At 43.1% G+C, this 20,762-nt stretch overlaps 2 pseudogenes; both read left to right on the forward strand.

The window, feature by feature from the left end:
• The first annotated feature begins 2,926 nt into the window (after positions 1–2,926).
• LOC150006232 (RNA polymerase II elongation factor ELL2 pseudogene) lies at positions 2,927–4,332 on the forward strand (annotated as a pseudogene).
• LOC150006233 (RNA polymerase II elongation factor ELL2-like) lies at positions 4,097–18,105 on the forward strand (annotated as a pseudogene).
• Positions 18,106–20,762: the final 2,657 nt, after the last annotated feature.

A 20,762-nucleotide genomic window follows, 5' to 3' on the forward strand; every position in this document is an offset into this window, starting at 1 on the left:
TATTCTCTTGTTCTCAGCATATGGAAAGATGTTTTCATTTGCCAAGTTACTTGTGTTTTTGTTTTTAAGTTAATAAACTTTATTTTAGAACAGTTTTAGGTTTATTGAAAAATTGAACAGTTGAGTGTTCCTATATAACGATCTCATGCTCCCAATTTCACCTGTTATTAACGTCCTGTATTAGCGTGCTACATTTGTTATGATTGATGAGCCAATATTGATACAAAATTATAAACTAAAGTCTACCTTTACAGTAGGGATCACTCTTTGTATCATACATCCTATGGATTTTAACAAATGTATAATAACATGTATTCACCATTATAGTATCATATAGAGTAATTTCACCGCCTCAAAATCCTCTGTGCTCCAACTATGCATCTCTTCCTCCCCTCCAACCCCTGGCAACCACTGATCTTTTTTCACTGTCTCCATAGTTTGCCTTTTCCAGAATGTCACAGTTAAAATCACACAGTATGTAGCCTTTTCAGGTTGGCTTCTTTCACTTAACAATGTGCATTTAAGTTACCTCCATATGTTTTCATGGAGTGATAGCTCATTTCTTTTTATCACTGGTATTAACACTTAAATTGCATTAACGTGTTCTGTAGAAGGAAGAGCGGGGTTTCTGTGGGTGGTCCCGGCACAGTGTGTCATGTGGGCGGAGCTGTCAGCACCAAGCCTGAGAAGCCGTCCTGGCCCAGGTGAGGAGGGGGACAGGGCCAACTGGGTGGGAAAAAGGGGTTGGGACGTGGAGAAGATGGGGCAAGAAGGGTAATGGAAGGGGAGGAGAGTGACCTGATGGGATCTGTGTTTTGGCGGCACCACTCTGGCTGCTGAGTCAGTGGTGAGAAGCATTGCCCAGAAACAGGGAACATGAAGTCAGAGCCCGGCAGCCCGGGTCTCTGCTTTTAGCGGGGTGCTTCCAGACAGACTGCCTCCTTGGGAAGGCAAACTTGTTTTGGTCTAAATTCTCTCAATTGCTTCGGTTACCATTTTAACAATATATGTATTCCTCAGAGTAGCACATTTTTAAATGACTTCCTCTTTAATAAACAGTATCTTCTGTAGGCAAATGGATCCTAAGTCAGCCTCTGACACATGGACTCAGCCACATGCTTTTCAGAAAAATTATTACTGTTGTTTGGTTTGAAGTGGCATTTTCCCTTGGCTTTGTTTACTTGGCAATTTTTTAAATTTATTTTTTATTGTAAAATGTACATTCCATAAAACTTACTGTTTTAATTACTTACTAGTTTACAGTGCAGTGGCATCAAATACATTCACATTGTGCAATCACCACCATCCATCTCCAGAACACTTTTACCATCCCCAATACAAATTCTATACCCACTAAACACCAACTCCTCATTCTCCTCTCTTCCAGCCCCTCACTACCACCTTCCTTTCTGTCTCTATGCTTTTGATTACTTCTGTACTTCATATAAGCGAAATCATACTGTGATAGGCAGTTAAATAGACATGAGCAGAGCAAGAATGGTGGGCGAGGTACAGAACACATCAGAAGGGAGAGCCCCAGTGCCTAGCAAGGGGCAAAACTGGGAAAACAAGAAAGTTGCTCCTAGGGTAACTTCTCCCCCCCTAGCATATCACTGGTCATTTGGTTTGGACCCCCTGACCTTTCCTCCCTACAGGTAACATCTAGGCCTCAGCTGTGTTTCAGCTCCAGGCCCAGAAAAGCAGCAATGCCATGGCTGACATCAGAACCAGATGTACTGACTAATGACTCCCTGCAGCACTGACCAATCAGAGACCGTAATGCATTCATTGTTGTTCAAAGTACTGACGTTCCTTTCCTTTTATTGCTGTATCCTATTCTGTCCTGTGGCCAGAAGGGTTTGTTTATTCCTCTTCCAGTTCATGGACATTTGAATTGCTTCCAGTTGACTGCATTTTACTTTTATCTTAACAATATAAACTGGAAAGAATTCCTTATCAGCTTATAGAGTCTTGTTCTCTTCCCTCTACTTTTTTTCATCGTGGATTTGTTTTTATTATATTTTTTCCATTACCAATTATCCTCCTTATACCCCTACTCTGCAATCACCACACTGTTGGCCATGTCCATGAGTCCTTTTTTCCTTTTTTCCCTCCACTTTTATTAACTTTTTCACATAACAGCTTTTGGGGGCATATAATTCACAAAGCATAAAATTCACCCTTTTAAAGTGTACAATTCAATGATTTTTAGTATATTCATAAAATTGTGCATGAATCAACACTTTATAATTTTAAAATATTTTCCTCACCCCACAAACTCCATACCCATTAGCAGTCACACCCTATCCCTAACCTTATTTACTTCCTTTGTCTAAGGATTTGTATATTTTAGACATTTGATGTAAATGGGATAATATAATAGATTGTCTTTTGTGTCTGGCTTCTTTCACTGGACATAATATTTTCAAGGTTCACCCACACTGTAGCATGTATCAGTATTGCGTTTCTACTTATAGCCTTATAATATTTTATTGTATGAATATACCACATTTTATTTACCCATTCAGCAGCTTATGAACTTTTATATCACTTCCACTTTTGGCTATTATGAACAAAGCTATGAACATTCAAACACAAGTTTTTGTGTAGACATGTGGTTGCCCTTTCTTGGGCAGATACCTAAGAGTGAAATTGCTGGGTCCTATGGTAACTCTATGTTTAACCTTTTGAGAAACTGTCAGACTGTTTTCCAAAGGAGCTGCCTGACCAACATACATAAGAGTTTCAATTTCTCCATATTCTCTCCAAACTTGTTGTTCATGTTTTGATTCTAGCAATACTAGTAGTTGTGAAGTGCTATCTCATTGTAGTTTTGATCCTCATTTTCCTGATGGCTACTTTTATTGAGAAGCTTTTCATGTGCGCTTTGGTCATTTACATATTTCTTTGGTGAAATACCTACTCAAATTTTTTACCTCGCTGCCTGAGCAGCGTCGCCCCAGGGTTTAGGCTGGCAGCCGAAGGGGCTGTGGAGGCGGACCCACGGGAAGAACAGCGCTATGGGCCGGCCTGCCGGCGGCGGGGGCAAAACAACAACCCGGTACTGCACCTGAAGCTCAAGACGGCGATTTTGACCTACGAGCGCCACAAGAATGTAATTCCTTTTCGACTTTTAATTCAGTTCCAAGGGTTCCAAGGGCTTGACAAAACTCTCAAAAATAATCCCGACAATGAAGTGCATACGTTTAACTTCTATTTATCAAATGTGGGTAAAGACAAGCCTCAGAGCAGCTTTGACTGCCTCCAGCTCAGAGGTTCTCCAGCTCTGGAGCCTCCCAGCTCAGTTGCCTGGGGATTCGGCGGCGGCGGCAGCCGTCCGTCTCGAGAGACGATGGTGTAGCTTCTTAAGAGTCTATCTGCACCGCCGAGAATGGCTGTGCAGTCCGACTCGGGAGTGACACGGTATCTGTCTCCTCCCGTGTTGAATCGACATCTTGTGATGACGCTGGAGTGTCCTCTCCAGTGAAGCTGAAGCTACAGAGCCTGGGCAGGGTGATATGGAGGGTCTGCTGTTGCCCATGCAGCAGACCCCCCCTCTCTTCGCAGCTGAAGGGTCCAAGGGAAAGACGGAGTCAATACAGCTTGGCTTCAGGTGCGCCCCAGGAGTTGCCGGTGTTGACTACAACGTCAAACCGCCTTAGGGACTCCGGCTCCGGATTTTCTGTCGGGGTTTACTCCCTTAGCCTTTCCCCTGAAGAGGTATGCCGCAAGGCAGCGGAGGTTTTTTGGAGTCAGGGTTTTCCTTCTCTGGGGATTATACAAGATAATATTACAGTGAGAGCCACAAACGACTGCTGTCCTATTATCAGACCGCATGAGAAAGAATGACCCAGGCAGAGGAGGAATCCTACAACCCAAGCACAAAAGTTATCACACCTGGAGGACCATCGGTGGGAAAAGCGTGCAGACTCGGAAAGCACCTCAAGCTGTTTCAGATGTGTAATGGGTCATTTTTTTACTCTTTGCCATTTTTGCGTTTTACCCCAGTGGCAGGTTATTTTTTGCTCACATATCCTAGCAACCCTGAGGCCCCTTTGCTAGCTGACCCTGGCTGTTATCTGGCTACCCCAAGGACATGAGTATAGTTTTGCACCAAGTGTTTATCTGCTGAAGCCCCTTCTAAACTAGAAAGTGTGTGTATATGTAGTTTCTCACGCCTGTGTAGTTTTTTTCTTTTGTTGTTATCTGGCTACCCCAAGGACATGAGTATAGTTCTTTTGCCTTTAAAAACCCTTTTAGTCTGTAAGGCGGGGCGGCTCTCCCATCTTCTGCTTCTGAAGGTGGGAAGAACCGTCCTTGGCCAGGTAAATAAACGCCATAAATTTGTTTCTAAATTGCCTCGTGTCCTCTTTGCTCGTAAATGCTCCATAACAGATGCAGAGCCTGAGAGGAAAAGGTCAACCCCCATGAACCCCCATGAACCATGGCAGCAGCAGTGTTTCTCAGCAACCATAGGGGAACAGGATGGTTCATGTACTGGCCCTGAAGTCCAGCAAGAAACCTGAGCTGCTGGCTCAACTGCAGAAAGATAGTGTCAATCACACACAAAAAGGACTCCCTCAGAGCAATTTTGCAACAGGTAGCCAATCTGAATCCTAAAGACCTTAGGCTAAATCTTAAAAGGTTATGTTTTCAGATAACTTCAGAGACTGGCCAGGATACAAACTGACAGAGGGCCATTAGAATCAGAAAATTAAATCTGCCTCAATGCTGCCGGCACCAGCCATTCAAAATCTCCTGTATGTTTTAATAGAGACAGTGCATCTTCTCTTCAGAAACAGCTTTTAGATTCAGATTTCACTGAGCCTTTAATGAATAAAAAAGCTCGAGCCCTGGCCAGATGGCTCAGTGTTGTCCCATACACCATAAGGTTGCAGGTTCGATTCCTGGTCAGGGCACAAATGGGAGACAACCGATCCATGTTTTTCTCTCACATCAATGTTTCTCTCTTTCTCTCCCCACCACCCCAAGTCAGCATACCCTTGAGTTTGGGTTAAAAAATAAATAAAACGCTTCAATATCTTACCTGACAAACAGAATGCCACCAACATTAAATGGTCATTATCAATTCCACCAGTGAAAAATCTGCCAGGCCGCCTGCCACCCCTGCAGCTGCTGCCATCCCCACCGCTCCACCACTTCCTTCAAGTCACCTGCCCAGCTCCAATCCTGCACATACTGTACATTCTAACTCCATTTCCCCTAGCACTTCAGAAGACTAGAGGACTCAAGACCAACCTGTTTTAGTCAAAACAGTAGTATCTGTGAGGACCAGCAAGACAAATGAGGACTTCTCTGGAGACCTTACCCTCTGATTCAGTCCTAAACCTATGGGAGAAAACCATGCAATGTCCCACCAAAAGTCCAAAAAGAAGTCTGAAAAACATGAGGAAAAGGACCAAATAAAGAAACACAACATTAGCCCTGGCTGCTGTGGCTCAGTGGATTGAGCGTCAGCCTGTGAGCCAAGTGTTTCTGGTTCAATTCCCAGTCAGGGCACATGACTAGGTTGCACATCAGGTCCCCAGTTGGGGGTGCAAGTGAGAGGCAACCACACAGTGATGTTTCTTTCTCTCCCTCTCTTTCTCCTTTCCCCTCTCTCTAAAAATAAAATAAACAAATAAGTAAATAAATTATTAAAAAAATAAAAGAAAGAAAGAAACACAGCATTGAGATGACTGAGGACCTTAAAAGAGATGAGGATATTGCCAAACTGAGCAACTCCCATCCGGATTACAGTGAAGGAGTTAAAGAGGGTTGCATTGCCTCCACAGAGTCTTCTTTAACACTTGAACTCCCAGATTACTTGATAAAATGTATTCTGTTGTCTCCTATGGGCAACACCAGAATGACAAGGATGACTTCAACTTAGAATTTAATGAGTACTGGGCCTTGAACACTGAAAAGAGACTGTAGCTAAAAGATTTATCAAACCAGACGCAAAATGAAAGTGACTTTCTCCAGGCTCAAAAGAGTATCAGAATGTTCATGAAGAAGTCTTAGAAGAATACCAGAAGATCAAGCAGTCTCATTCCAATTGCTATGAAGTTAGTACCTACATGAGATATATATTCAAAGATTATTTTCTTCATCCTGGGTGCCAGGAATATAAAAAAGAACGGATATATTTAACCATAACATACTGTGATTCATCAAACAGCACAAACTACCATTTCATGGAGTTTATCTGATGACATTGATTTAAACTATTACTTATTTTATCATATGGGAACATAAGTTTTTGTCAAAAATATAAGGATTTTCAACTAATGTTGACTCAAGTTGTGTTGTCTTACCATATTGTCTTTTCAAAGTGCTGTCAGTTAAAAAGGGAAGCATTATGTTTACAGATCTGTTTTGAAATGTTTGCCAAAATTTTGGTAGTATCTATAATAAAGATGTTTGTCTCAAGGGAAAAAAATCTTTTGCCTATTTTTAAATTGGTTTTTTTTTCTTTTGTCTTTATTATTGAGTTGTATGAATTATTTCTCTCTCTCTCTCTTTTTAAAAGATTTTATTTATTTTTAGAGAAAGGGGAGGGAGAGTCAAAGAGAAGAAGAGAAACATTGATGTGCAAGAAAAACATTGACTGGTTGCCTCTTGCATGCCCCCAAATGGGGACCTGGCCTATAACCCAGGCATGTGCCTTGACCAGGAATCAAACTAGCAACTTTTCAGTTCACAGGCCAGTGCTCAATCCACTGAGCTACACCAGCCTGGGCTGAATTTTTTTTATATATGCTTTCATCTACTATTTGTGTGATTACCTTTTTAATATTTAAATTTCTTATACATCTGCCTATTTTTCTTGTTTATGGTGTAAAAATAGATCAAATTTTATATTTTTCCAAATTGTTCTCTAGTTGTCTGGATAGACTTTCTTTATCACCAAACCTTTGCTTCTGGAATTTTGCCTAGAGGGTGGCGGCAGGCAGCAGGACCCCAAATTGCTTTTCGGTAGCATAACTACTATTGAATCAAGATTAAAGCATTTCCATCTCCCTAAAAATTATCCTGTGTCTTGTTGTATCATCCTTTCCTCTGCCCCATAGCCCAAGGCAACCAGTGATCTACTTTCTGTCTCTATAATTTTGCATTTTCTAGAACTTCATGTAGACTTTTATGCTTTGCTTCTTTCACTTAGCGTAATGCTTTTTGAGATTCATTTGTGTTGTTTTGTGTATCAGTATTTTGATCTTTTTTATTGCTGTGGATGTCTGTGACGCGATATTCTAGCGTCCGCATCGTTTAGAGCTGCGACTCAGAACATGGCGCGTTCCTAGAAGCCGCTTTCGGCATCAGTGGGCGGCGGCGCGTGGACTTGCAAGCGTGGGGCGCGGGACCAACCGACGCCACTTCGTGTTGGACAGTGGAAGCTGGAGAGCCGGGCTATTCGGACTGAGCCAATTGGTTTCCATGGATCTCAATAGTGCCAGCACTGTTGTTCTTCAAGTCTTAACTCAGGCCACCAGTCAGGATACTGCTGTGTTAAAGCCAGCTGAGGAGCAGTTGAAACAGTGGGAAACACAGCCAGGTTTTTATTCAGTGTTGCTGGTAAGTTGCTTAAAAATAGTTATTATTTTTAATAAAATGAGACACTATTCTATTGTTTTAAAAACCTACTTGTGTTGGTGGTTTACTTAGTGAAACTGATCCAAATGTTTGGCTGCCATTGCACTGCCATTTACTAATTCGAGGCATGGCACTTGGAGGACATTGAAGAGATGTTTATTGTTGGGTGAGTATACCCAAGCAGGGTATTGGTAGTATCTGCTTAGAAGGTTACACTGCCAGTTTTCTATTTTAGCCTGTAAATGCTGCCCTCAAGACTGTAAAGGAGGAAAGAGGAAGGACATCTCTAAAATCAGAGAAGGAAAACTCTGACTCCAAAAAACCTCCGCTGCCTTGCGGCATACCTCTTCAGGGGAAAGGCTAAGGGAGTAAACCCCGACAGAAAATCCGGAGCCGGAGTCCCTAAGGCGGTTTGACATTGTAGTCAACACCGGCAACTCCTGCGGCGCACCTGAAGCCAAGCTGTATTGACTTTGTCTTTCCCTTGGACCCTTCAGCTGCGAAGAGAGGGGGGGTCTGCTGCATGGGCAACAGCTGGCCCTCCATATCACCCTGCCCAGGCTTTGTAGCTTCACTGGAGAGGACACTCCAGCGTCATCACAAGATGTCGACTCAACACGGGAGGAGACAGATACCGGTTATAAGCTCATCCGATTGGCGAAGGAAACGAGCGCCAGGGGTCTCCTCTGACGGTGGGAGAGGTCATCGCACCTCACTGGACAGCTACCGTCTCGCCATGGCTCGCCTGCCCCACTGGGTGCGTGGGGATCAGAGAGGCGCCTCTCGAAAAGTGGGCCACAAAACACCCGCACCAGTTAATTCCAAGCAAACAACAAGAAAGAAGCCTCCGGCTCTTCGCCTCGCTAGCTGGAACATCAGGACCATGTGCCCCGGACTTACTGCAGACCTTCCGTGGATCAAGGGTGCCAGGAAAACCGCTGTCATCGATAGGGAACTGGCACGACTAAACATCGACATTGCGGCTCTACAGGAGACCCGGTTGGCCGACAACGGAACTATCAGAGAAACCAACTACACCTTCTACTGGCAAGGGAAGTCTCCGGACCAACCAAGACAGCACGGTGTTGGGTTCGCTGTGAAGAACACGCTTGTTAACTCCATAGAGCCACCCACAGGAGGCACAGAGAGATTACTTACCCTCCGATTGTCAACAACTTTCGGCCCAGTCAGCATTCTTAGCGCGTATGCCCCAACCCTCTGCGCCACCACCGAAGAGAAAGAACAGTTCTACCATGCACTGGACGAAGCGTTATCCAAGATTCCCAGAAGTAACGCTCTCTATCTCCTTGGAGACTTCAACGCAAGAGTAGGAGCCGACCACATGGCCTGGCCCACCTGCCTTGGAAACTTTGGGAGAGGAAAGATCAATGAGAATGGTCAGCGACTGCTTGAGCTTTTGTGTCACCACGGCCTGTGCGTGACAAACACATTCTTCAAGTGCAAAGAGATCCACCAGGTGTCATGGAGGCACCCCCGCTCCCGTCACTGGCACCAGCTTGACCTCGTCATCACCAGAAGAACGGATATTGGCAGCACCCTCCTCACCCGCAGCTACCACAGTGCAGACTGCGACACGGACCATGCCCTCGTGGTAAGCAAGGTACGCATAATGCCGAAGAGGTTGCACCACTCCAAGATGAAGGGTCGCCCACGCATCAACACCAGTTGTGCCAGCAACCCAGTTAAGACCCAGCAATTCATCAACAAGATGGAAGATGCACTCGGCGAGGGAGTGGCGGCAGATGACATTATCGAATCCAATTGGCCACGTCTCCGCGACGCCATATACAACTCCGCCATTATTGCTTACGGGAAGAAAGAGCGGAAGAACGCTGACTGGTACGAGGCTCACTGGGAAGAAATGGAACCCGTGATCGAGGCTAAGAGGAAGGCCCTACTGGCTTACAAGGCCACGCCCACTCCCAGTACACTTCAAGCTCTACGGGCTGCCAGGAACAAAGTCCAGAAGACCGCCCGCCACTGTGCCAACACCTATTGGCTAAACCTGTGCAGAAGCATTCAGGAAGCCGCCGATATAGGCAACGCACGAGGAATGTATGAGGGTATCAAGAAGGCAACAGGCCCAATCCCCTCCAAGATCGCCCCCCTTAAGTCCAAGACAGGTGAGGTCATCACTGACCAGGAACAGCAAATGCGGCGGTGGACCGAGCACTACCTCGAGCTGTACGCGACGAGGAACACCGTAACAGACACTGCTCTTAACGCCATCCCAGACCTACCAGTCATGGAGGAGCTAGACACCCCACCTACTGCGGCAGAGCTCGGCAAAGCCATCGACCGCCTCGCTTGCGGGAAAGCACCAGGAAGCGACGGAATCCCTCCAGAAATCCTAAAGAGCGGGAAACCAGTCCTGCTACAGCCGCTCCACCATCTACTCTGTCTCTGCTGGAAGGAGGGTTACATCCCCCAGGATATGAGAGATGCCAACATTATCACCATGTACAAGAACAAAGGAGACCGCAGCGACTGCAACAACTACCGGGGCATCTCTCTCCTCAGCGTCGTCGGCAAAGTATTCGCCCGGGTCGCTCTTGCCCGCCTGCAGACCCTTGCTTCCCGCGTCTACCCAGAGTCCCAGTGTGGCTTCAGAGCTGGCCGATCAACAGTGGACATGATCTTCTCCCTACGCCAGCTGCAGGAGAAGTGTCACGAGCAGCATAAACCACTCTACCTCGCCTTTATTGACCTCACGAAGGCGTTTGACCTGGTCAGTCGAAGCGGACTCTTCAGCTTGCTACGGAAGATTGGCTGCCCACCACATCTGCTTGCTGTGGTCATGTCCTTTCACGACAACATGCACAGCACGGTGTCCTACAACGGCGCAACCTCTGAGGCCTTCCCAGTCAGCAGCGGAGTAAAGCAGGGCTGCGTCCTCGCGCCTACGCTGTTCGGAATCTTCTTCTCCATGCTCCTCCAATACGCCTTTAAGGACTGCAGCGAGGGTGTCTTCATTCACACCAGATCCGATGGCAAGCTCTACAACCTGGCCCGTCTACGAGCCAAGACCAAAGTCAAAGAGGTGCTCATCCGTGAGATGCTCTTCGCCGACGACGCAGCTTTGACATCACACTCCGAAGAGGGACTCCAGCAGCTAGTCACTTGCCTTTCCCACGCATGCAAGGAGTTCGGACTAGCCATCAGCCTGACGAAGACGAATGTTATGGCTCAAGGCACGGGGACTCCCCCATGCATCACCATCGACGGATACACCCTGGAGGTTGTCAACGACTTCACTTACCTCGGGTCCACCATCTCGAGCTCTCTGTCAGTCGACTTGGAGGTCAACCGGAGAATCGCCAGGGCAGCCACAGTTATGGCCAGACTGAACCGGCGAGCGTGGAACAATTCCAGCCTCACTGAGAAAACCAGACTGCGCATCTACCAAGCCTGCGTACTCAGCACTCTCCTCTATGGCAGCGAGACGTGGACCACCTACGCAAGGCACGAAAGGAAACTCAACAGCTTCCACATGAGGTGCCTGCGACGCGTCCTGCATGTCGCCTGGCAAGATAAGGTCCCCAACACCGAGGTGCTGAAGCGAGCCAATATGAGCAGTTTGCATGCAGTTCTTAGCGAGAGACGCCTCAGGTGGCTCGGCCATGTCAAAAGAATGGATGCAGGCCGTATCCCCAAAGACCTCCTCTACGGCGAGCTAGCAGAAGGCAAGAGGATGACAGGGCGCCCAAAACTGCGGTTCAAAGACATCTGCAAAAAGGACATGACACAATGCTCCATCAATCTCAACACATGGGAAGTTCAAGCAGACGACCGCCTAGCCTGGAGGCTCGCGGTCAGGCAAGGTACGTCACGCGCGGAGGCTGCGCGCAACGAGGAGGCGGCCCAGAAAAGATCGAGGCGGAAGCAGCGTCAACAGCAGCAACAACGGCCATCTGCCTTCACCTGTAACAAGTGCGGCAGGGATTGTCACTCCCGAATCGGACTGCACAGCCATTCTCGGCGGTGCAGATAGACTCTCAAGAAGCTACGCCATCGTCTCTCGAGACGGACGGCTGCCGACGACGACGACGATCTCTAGTTGTCTCAAACCCATTAATTAAAAATGTCTAGCCCTGTCTGATGTGATTCATTGGATTGAGTGCCAACCTGCAAACCAAAGAGTTGCTGGTTTGATTCCCAGTCATGGCACGTGCCTGGGCTGTGGGTTGGGTCCCCGGTACATGAGAGGCAACCACGCATTGATGTTTCTCTCTCTTTCTCCCTCCCTTCCCCTCTCTCTAAAAATAAGTAAATAAAATCTTTTTAAAAATGTCTATCTTTCCCCCAGTAAGTTGAGATGCCACCTTGTTATATATTAAATTTCCATACTCTGTCTCTCTAGTCTGGTTAGTCTATTCATGTGCCAGTACCTCACTGTTTTAATAGTATAATAATTTATATTTATAGTATATTTTAATATTAATATTTATAGTGTATTTTAACATCCTGTAGGGCTAGTGTACCCTCATTGATCTTTTTGGGAGTTTCCTGGCTATTCTCTTATGTTTTTTTTATCTATATGAACTTTATTTTTTAAATTAAATTTATTGGGGTGACATTGGTTAATAAGGTCATATAGGTTTCAAGTGTACATTTCTGTAATACATGGTGTGTATGTTGTATTGTGTTCCCACCAACCAAAGTCAAACCATCTTCTGTCACCATATATTTTCCCTTCTTTACCCTTTGCTATCTCCCCACCCCCTTCCCTCTGGTAACCACCATACTGTTGTCTGTGTCTATGCATTTCAGTTTTATATCTCACATATGAGTTCTGAGCTTTTTTTGACTGACTTACTTTGCTTAGCCTAATATTCTCAAGGCCCATCCCTGTCGTTGTGAATGGCAGTAGTTCATCTTTTCTTATGGCTGAGTATTATTACACTGTGTATATGTATTACATCTTCTTTATCTAATCCTCTATTGAAGAACACTTTGGTTGTCTCCATGTCTTGATCACTGTGAATGATGCTGTAATGAACACAGGGGTGCATATCTCTTTGAGAATAAATGTTTTTGAGTTTTTCCAGTAGATGCCCAGAAGAAGGCTTGCTAGGTCCTATGAAAACTCTATGGTTAATTTTTTTAGGACCCACCATACTGTTTTCCATAGAGACTGCAATTTACATTCCCACCAGCAGTGAATGAGGGTTCCTTTTTCTCCCCAACCTCTCCAACACTTGTTATTACCTGTCTTGTTGATGATAAATTCTAAAAGGTGTGAGGTGGTATCTGATTGTAGTTTTGATTTGCATTTTCCTAATAGCTAGTGAAGTTGAGCATCATTTCATATGTCTGTTTTGCATTTGTATGTCTTCTTGGCAGAAGAGTCTGTTCAGGTCTTCTGCCCAATTTTTTTTTAATCTTCACCTGAGGATATGTTTTTTGATTTTAGAGAGAGAGGAAGGGAGAGAGAGAGAAACATCAATGTGAGAGAGAAACATTGATCCATTGCCTCCCTTACACGCCTTAACTGGGAATCGAACCCACAACCTAGGTATGTGTCTTCAGCAAGGAAGAACCCTCAACCTTTTTTTGGTGCATAGAACGATGCTCCAACCAATTAAGCCACTTAACTAGGGCTACTCTGGTCATTTTTTAAACTGGATTGTTTGTTTGTTTGTTTGTTTGGAGTTGAGTTGTATTATTTCTTTATATTAATGCATATTAACCTCTTGTTGGAGCTGTTGTTTGCAAATATCATCTCCCATTGATTAGTTGCCTTTTGGTTTTGTTGTCTGTTTCTTTTGCTGTGCAGAGCTTTTTAGTTTGATATAGTCCCATTAATTTATTTTTGCCTTTACTTCCTTTGCCTTTGGGGTCAATATGAACTTTAGAATAAACTTGTCTAGTGCCCCCCCCAAAAAATTGTCGATACTTTTATTTAAATTTAGTTTCTTGGAACTGATATTTTTATGTTGTTGAGTGCCTCTATACAAAAATAAGACTACATTTTCCATTTGTCCAAGTCTGCTTCTGTATCTTTTGGGATGCTTTAAAGTTTTCCTCATATAGATTTCTTGTTAAGTTTATTCCTACATATAATATCTTCTCTTGTTACATTTTAAATGGGGCTTTCACTTTCATTTTGTCTTGTAACTGGTTATTGTTTTTATATGTAAAGGCTATTGATTTTTCTGTGTTAATTTTGTATATTGCTATTTTACTGAATTCTTTCATTATTTGATTTAACTTTAAATTGCATTATTTTGGAGACTTGGTCAAGATATGCTTCACCTCCTTGCACAACCACAAAAACAATTACAATTAAATCTCAAACTGTCAGAAAATTGAACTGTATGGGAGTCAGACAATGAAGATTTAAAGAAGCCACATTCATCCAGATGGGTAGGAGGGGCAGAGATGTGGAGACGGGGCAGAAAGAAGAGGAGATGCAGTGTGGCATGGAGAAGCAGCGGCTACAGCAGCAGGACAAGCACAGGTAATCTCCCATTCATGTAAGGTGGATAAAAATCGAGAGGGATGCCTTGGGAGCAAGCAATTTCAGCCCCAGGCCAGACGACACAGCCCAGGGTGCGAACACTGGGAAGATAAATCCCCATAGCTTCTGACTGTAAAAAGCAGTTAGTGTTGGTGCAGTGGAAGAAACTGCCAGGTTTTCAGGAAACTCCATTTTAAGGGGCCACACAGTCTTAAAACATACACAAACCCACCCATACACTGGGATTCCACACCAGGGCAACAGCTGGATGGGTGCCAGTCACATACGGGGAGTGGGTCAAGTGACTGGAAACAGGGCAAATGCTGGGAAAACCCCTAGAAGCCAGGCAGTGGCACAGTCCCATCTCTGACCCCACCTTCACACACAAAGCCACAAAGGGGTAAAGTGGGTTGCCCCATCATGGCGATTACCTAAGGCTCCACCCCATACAACTTACAGGTGCCTTTAACAGGGAATCAAAGCAGCTCTACCTAATACACAGAAACAAACACAGGGAGGCTGCCAAATTAAGGAGACAAAGAAATATGACCCAAATGAAAGAACAGAACAAAGCCCCAGAAAAACAACTAAGCAAAACAGAGAAAGCCAACCAATTAGATGCAGAGTTCAAAACGCTGGTGATCAGGATGCTCAAAGAGCTCACTGAGTATGGCAACAACATGAAGGAAAAAATGAAGGTTACACTAAGTGAAATAAAGAAAAATCTATAGGGAACCAACAGTGAAGGGAAGAAAGCTGGGATTCAAATCAACAATTTGAAACATAAGGAAAAAATAAACATTCAACCAGAACAGAAAGAAGAAACAAGAATTTAAAAAACAAAACAAAGAGTGAGCATAGTATAAGAAGACTCGGGACACCTCCAAACATGCCAACATCTGAATCATAGGAATACCAGAGGAGAAGAGAAAGAGCAAGAAATTGAAAACTTATTTGAAAAAACAATGAAAAAGAACTTCCATAATTTGGCTAAGGAAATAGACATACAAGTCCAGGAAGCACAGAGCCCCAACCAAATTGGGCTCAAAGAGGACCACACCAAGACACATCATAATTAAAATGACAAAGGTTAAAGATAAAGAGAGAATTTCAAAAGCAGCAAGAAAAAAGCAAAGAGTTACCTACAAAGGAGTTCCCATAAGACTATCAACTGATTTCCAAAAGAAACTTTGCAGGCAAGAAGGGACTGGCCAAGCAGTATTCAATGTGATGAAAGGCAACCTACAACCAAGATTACTCTATCCAGCAAAGCTGTCATTTGGAATGGAAGGGCAGATGAAGTGTTTCCCAGATAAAGCGAAGCTAAAGGAGTTCATCATCACCAAGCTATTATTACCTGAAATGTCAAAGGGACTTACTTAAGAAAAAGAAGATCAAAACTATGAACACTAAAATGACAACAAACTCACAATTATCAACAACTGAATCTAAAAAATAAAAACAAAATCCAAGTAAGTAAACCAGAATAGGAACAGAATCATAGGTATGGGGATCATTTGGAGGGTTATCAGCTGGTAAGGGGGAGGGGGAGAAATGGGGAAATGGTGCAAGAACTAAGAAGCATAATTGATCGGTACAAAATAGACAGGGGGATGTTAAGAAAAATATAGGAAATGGAGAAGCTGAAGAAGTTATATGCACGACCCATGGACATGAACTAAGGTGTGGGAATTGCTAGTGGGAAGGGGGCTATCGAGGAGAGGAGGGCTAAGTGGGAAAAGTTGGGGCAACTGTACTAGCATAATCAATAAAATATACTTAAAAAAACACAGAGAGAAATAAATAAATAAATAAATACTTTTGGGATTTTCAGATATGCTATGTCATCTGCATATAGAAATAATTTTACCTCTTTTTTTTCCAATTCTTATGCTCTAATTGTCTTTCTGTCTAATTGCACTGGCTAGTAATTCCAATACAATAGTAAATAGTAGTAAAGATTATGGAATCCTTGCCTTGTTTATGATCCTCACTAAGATGCTAAATCTAGAACTGACATATAGATATATAATCATGCTTTTAAAATCCACTAATTACTATTTTATTGGATGTTTTGATCAAGAATAAATGTTAAATTGTCAAAAAGCTTTTTTTAAAGCATACCTGGATAATATATAGCAAGTTATACCAATGGATTTCCAGATATTGAACTATTTCTGCTTTTCTCCACAACCCACTTGAGCTATTAGATTAGGAATATAATCTTTTATTTAACTCAAGAGAAATTGATTTATAGTTCTCATTTTAATGCTAGCTACTTCAGATTTATATACTAATTTTGTACTTGATTTACAAAAGGATTTGGCAATTTTCCTTCTTTTTTTAGTCTCGAGCAGTTTATGTAGTATTGGCATTATCTGATAAAGGTTTTCTAGATTTCCCTTATTTATGGTATATTTACATAGTCAGTTTATTATTTTATGGAGATTGGCCTGTTAATGCTTTCAACCTCTACTGGGGTCAATTTTGGTAAACTATATTTTCCTCTTAAATTATTCATTTTAATCTGTGTTTTGAAATTTATTCACATAAGTTGTACAAAATAATCTCATATTTTTTAATTTCCTGTGTTCCAATGGTATTTCCCCATGCTTCTTATTTTTTATTTTTATGCTTTCTTTCCTTTTTTTCTTTATTAGTTTAGCTATTGGCTTGTTGATCTTGCTAATTTTTCCAAGGAACCAGCATTTTGATTTATTTCTACTGTCTTGTTTCTTACCTCATTAATTTATCCTTTAGTGCTTATTATTTTTTTAAGATTTTATTTATTTTTAGAAAAAGAGGAAGGGAGGGAGAAAAACATTGATGGGTTGCCTCATATACACCCACTCTGAGGGAGCAGGACCAAACCAAAACCCAGGTAAATGCCCTGACTGGAATCAAATAGCCAACCTTTTGGGGTACCAGACATTGCTCCAACCAACTGAGCCTCGCCAGCCAGGGCACAAACTATTTTTGTTTGTTTGTTATTTGTTTTTGTTGTTGTTCTATTCATCCTATAAATCCTGGGAACAAAGCTCCTTCTAGAAAATTTTATTGAAAAATCTTCCTGAACTAAGGTTAGTATCAATACATATACCTGTGAACATGAGCCCCTTGTTTATGTGGCAAATGTATATACCACAGGAGCAATCTACACCTGACACTTCTGAGATATTGTCCCCACCATACTTTATAGCTCTAAAATTTTGGCTAAAGTTTGAAACATAAAATGTTAGATTGTTGAAGTTAATTATCCAATGATGGTATTATTCCGTTTCGTCCTTAGCATTGGTTTAACATATTTTGTCATATGGTCCACTTCTACTAGGAAAGGGGCAAGGAGGTTGGGAGGGTCCAGTCTACTGTATGGGTGACCAAGAGAGAAAGGAATGAGGCGGCAAAGGGAAGTCAGGCTGAGGTGCCAGGAGAAGACCCATTAGTGGCCCTGGAGTCCTGTTACCATAAGCGCTCTGGAACAGTCCATGGGCCGCCTCCCTGCTTATATGAGAGGGCCTCTTGGACTCCCAGGTTCCTCCCAAGGGTGCTCCAAGCCTGGGGCGCTGCATCCCGGGTCTAGTTGGGCTCCTTTCCCCGGTTGCTCCATCCTTGGGGCCGGGACTCAGGCTCCTTCCCGGGGAGATCTATTGCTGGGGCTAGCGGTCAGCCGCCGCGGCGGGGGCCTCTCAGTGGCGGCTCTGTGCTGGGCGTCGGGCCCCGGCTTTGGCAGCCGACGTCCATACTCCGACTGTAGCACTCCCAGGCCTGTGCGCGAGGCCCCAGGAAGAACGCACTAGTGTGCGCTTCTGGAGTTGGGCAAATATCCTGGTCATTTACAAATTAAAGCACACAGGGCGCGGGGGCCAGCTCCTCGGGCCGTTTTGCTGCAGAGCGACAGGGAGGAGGGTCAGCTGATGAGACTGGGGCAGAGGTCGCGAGGAGTGCGGGAGGCGGAGGGATGGCAGAGGAGGGGACCCGCCAGAGCCGCGCCTGCCACGCTGGGCGTCTTTCTCGCTGTACTGGGCCAGTGAGCTCCAGGATCAGTTTGTCTGAGGAAAACACACATAGTGGGAAATTGGTATTCTTAAGAAACACATCACATTCGTCAGTCAAGAAACGCACAGAGATTGAACTCTGCTATGCAAGACAACACCAGTCTAAAAGGAACTCGGAGGAAGAAGACAGGAATACATCATGTAAAGCTTTAACACCCTGGGAACACAATGAGCGACCACAGTGCGCAGCATGATCTTATCTTTGAGAACTTGACCTCACAGATCACTGTGGAGTTAGTGGGCTACGTTTAGACCTGAGCAGGAATGGAAATCGTCCTTTCATGAGGCACAAAGCATCACCCATAGATACTTGCACCTTAAATCAAGTAAAATAAGGCTTGGGAGGGATTGCAAAAAGACCGACAAAGCACAGAAGTATTTTCAGAAAACGATGCTGACATAAATATTTTTAAAAGTAGATGTCAGAAAGGCACACCAACAAGCTCAAAAGTGTCTCCATTGGCAGGAGACAACAAAAGGGGTTACTCCTCAATTCTTCAAGAAATTCCACGATGAGTTGCATAAATATTACCATCTTCATATTTCAACATCTTTCAGAAAATGCAAGATATGGAGGGATGGAGGATAGTGAGAATTGGAGAATTATTGGAGACATGCAGGGGTTGATCAACAGGCAATAGTAATCAATGGGAAGTTGTTGGATGGAGTAGTAAGGGCAGCTAAATCAATAATCAGAAAAATATCTGGTCATAGAAACTTTGGAGTCAGAATTTGAGCCTCCTTGGAGACATCGAAGATGACACTCAGCCTGTATGATAACCGTCTTTCACATTTAGAAAAGGCAAACCAGTGGTCAAAACTGGTAGCAAATCCAAAGGAACGTTATCTTTCATAAAAATAAATGTCTCCCAAACAGAAAAGGGAATCCTTTGTTTCAATGAGTTCATTATCTCCAAACCCCAAATTCACTGCTTCAAAAGACTAACGTGTAGGAGTGCCACACCAGAGGATTGCAGCAATCTTTCACCTCAACAAAGAAGGAAGACGCTATAAAAGAAAGTCAATAAATGAAATAATTTTCCTCAGCTAGTTTGACTCTAAATCAAGTTTCTCTTACTAAGATGGAGTTTTACATTGAAACCTGACAGCTGCCAATTTATAACTGTGTCATTTGACATCTGATAAACATTTCTTCTTTTGGCAGCGTTTATAACTAACCAAAAACTGTTGGGTTCTACCTTCTAAGCATTATTTCTGAATCAAAAATATAGTATAATGGAGGTACAGAAGACTTCAGCTCTCTTATGTATATATAATGTCTGCCATAGGTTGAAATACATTAGAATGTTACATTTATAACTTAATAAGTTGAACTATGCTAGTTTATTAAATCTTATCATTATTTATTTAGAGGAAATCATGAAAATAAAATTTCACCCCTCTTGAGTAAAGAAGTATATAAGAAAACTTACACTAAACATTTGTATCTTTCCTTAAATGTGGTTAAGGTCATTCATACTTTATCCTGATTGTCCTATCATGTCTACTTGATTCCATACAACCAATTGAGAGCTGGAAAAGTTTGGTCAATTAAACTGTTGATTTTTACATATGATACCAGTTGATCTCTCCACCAAACTGACACAGTAGATCAAATGTTCTAATGGTGTATAAACACATTTATAATGCAAACAGTGCATGCCTACTTTTCAATCATCTTGGTTCTATGTTAGCCGGAGGTTTTGTGGCAAGAGGGATTGTGTTCGGCTCACACTTCCTGGGCTGCGCTATAACTAGAATGCAGTGAGGCAGAATCTACAGTAATGCAGAGACACGATGCTTTCAAAGGGTAGATTTTTAAATCATTGGCATCTTTAACACCTAAATTTTGAGCTTGCTGGAATTTTTTAAAAGCAGTAAATATAAAGGTTCACTTCAAAAATAATGATTGACTTTGGCCAAAATAAAATAAAATTTTCTCATCGTCTTCAAAGAAATCTGGCCACATGAATAGACAGCTACGAAACCCAGTGTGTTTAATGTTGCCCAAAGCCGTGGACCGGATGGCTTCACAGGCGAATTCTACAAAACATTCAGGAAAGAACTAACTCCTATCCTCCTCAAACTGTTCCAAAAAATCCAAGAAGAGGGGAAAATCCCAAACTCTTTCTATGAAGCCAGTATTATCCTAATCCCCAAACCAGGTCAAGACACAACAAAGAAAGAAAACTACAGGCCAATATCACTGATGAACACAGATGCTAAAATCCTCAATAAAATATTGGCAAACAGGATCCAGCAATACATCAAAAAGATCATATGTCATGATCAAGTGGGCTTCATTCCAGGGATGCAAGGATGGTTTAATATTCGCAAATCAATAAATATAATACATCACCTAAACAAAATGAAAGACAAAAATCACATGATCATATCAATAGATGTAGAAAAAGCATTTGATAAAGTACAGCACCCATTTATGATGAAAACACTCAGCAAAATGGGAATAGAGGGAGCATACCTTAACATAATTAAGGCTATATATGAGAAGCCTGAGGCCAACATCATATTCAATGGACAAAAACTAAAAGCATTCCCCCTGAATTCAGGAACTAGACAAGGTTGTCCACTCTCTCCACTCCTATTCAACATAGTATTGGAAGTCCTAGCCA

Source organism: Furipterus horrens, unplaced genomic scaffold (assembly GCF_987537825.1).
Source record: "Furipterus horrens unplaced genomic scaffold, mFurHor1.1.pri manual_scaffold_6, whole genome shotgun sequence".
NCBI lineage: Eukaryota > Metazoa > Chordata > Mammalia > Chiroptera > Furipteridae > Furipterus > Furipterus horrens.